Here is a 1,083-nt window from a genome sequence, read left to right on the forward strand (position 1 = left end):
CTGGTACCAGTTAAATTAAATTATTTTCAGTTGTGTACAGTATATAAGAGGTCAGCATAGAGTCAGCCATAGATCACCTAGGCCATTGACCAATCATACATTTATTATGGGGTGGTGAATATTCACACCATGTTTAAGGTTATAACATGGTTAGTGTTGAAATCCAAATTGTCACTTCTCCCTTTGGTCAACAGACATAAGTTTGAAAAACTGTGTACCAGTTCTGGGCCCAGCAGACTCGGTAGGGCAAACTTAAAGTCACTTGCCCAGGGAGCAGCGCTGACAGGTGGAGTGCTCTCATTACAGGTCCCCAGCTCTGCTTCCTTTCTTTATTCTGGAAGGGTGTGAGGAGCAAAAAGCCCTGTTCTGCAACTGTAGCTCCTCCTTCCTTTCAAACCCTCAACATTTTCATAGAACACAGTTGTTGTTTTCTGGCCAGCCCTACTCAGTTAGATTTTGTTCAGTATGTTTGTTCTGTGATTTTGTCTAAAACTGCATTTTTTAAATATGCTTAAAAATAAATCACATTGTCACAAGTAGTATATTGTGTAGCTGCTTCAGTATCATCAGTACAATCATTTGCTGATTATGTTACCTGGGGTTCTTTGAACCAAAAGCTCTTGGTAACTTTACTCTGTGCGAGGTGGTATCAGGAAATAAGTCAGGGGAGACACGGCCGTCCAACCGATAGATGGCTGGCACAAACAGGACAACACAAGAGTGCTTTCACTTAAAGCTAAACTTTACTTAATCTCAAGCACTTACACATGTCTGCAACAGATTAGTAAAAGACTCCCAACCCTTAATAATTACCAAAGATGAATGTGGCCTTTGAGTGGCACTATAACAGGCTTCCACTGGCCAAACTTCCGTCTGCAGTGGGAACCCCAAGGTGCATCCCAAGGGAGCATTCCTGAAGAGCCCCTTTTGAGAAGTCCGGTTACCTCAAACTTTTCCCCTTTATGTATACATTAGTAACAAAATGACATATTCCTTAAAGAAAATTTGCTAAGCAAGCAGTTTTTAAAGAGTAAGCAAGAGTTTTTTTTGTAGTCATCAATTTACCAGATATGTTTTTTTTTT

The 1,083-nt window shown here is 40.4% G+C and overlaps 1 protein-coding gene across 1 annotated transcript in view; it reads left to right on the forward strand.

The window, feature by feature from the left end:
- The window catches only part of LOC116831231 (stonustoxin subunit alpha-like), a 17,482-nt gene that overhangs the window by 5,478 nt on the left and 10,921 nt on the right, over window positions 1-1,083 (forward strand).

This window comes from Chelonoidis abingdonii, chromosome 2 (assembly GCF_003597395.2).
Source record: "Chelonoidis abingdonii isolate Lonesome George chromosome 2, CheloAbing_2.0, whole genome shotgun sequence".
Classification (NCBI taxonomy): Eukaryota; Metazoa; Chordata; order Testudines; family Testudinidae; genus Chelonoidis; species Chelonoidis abingdonii.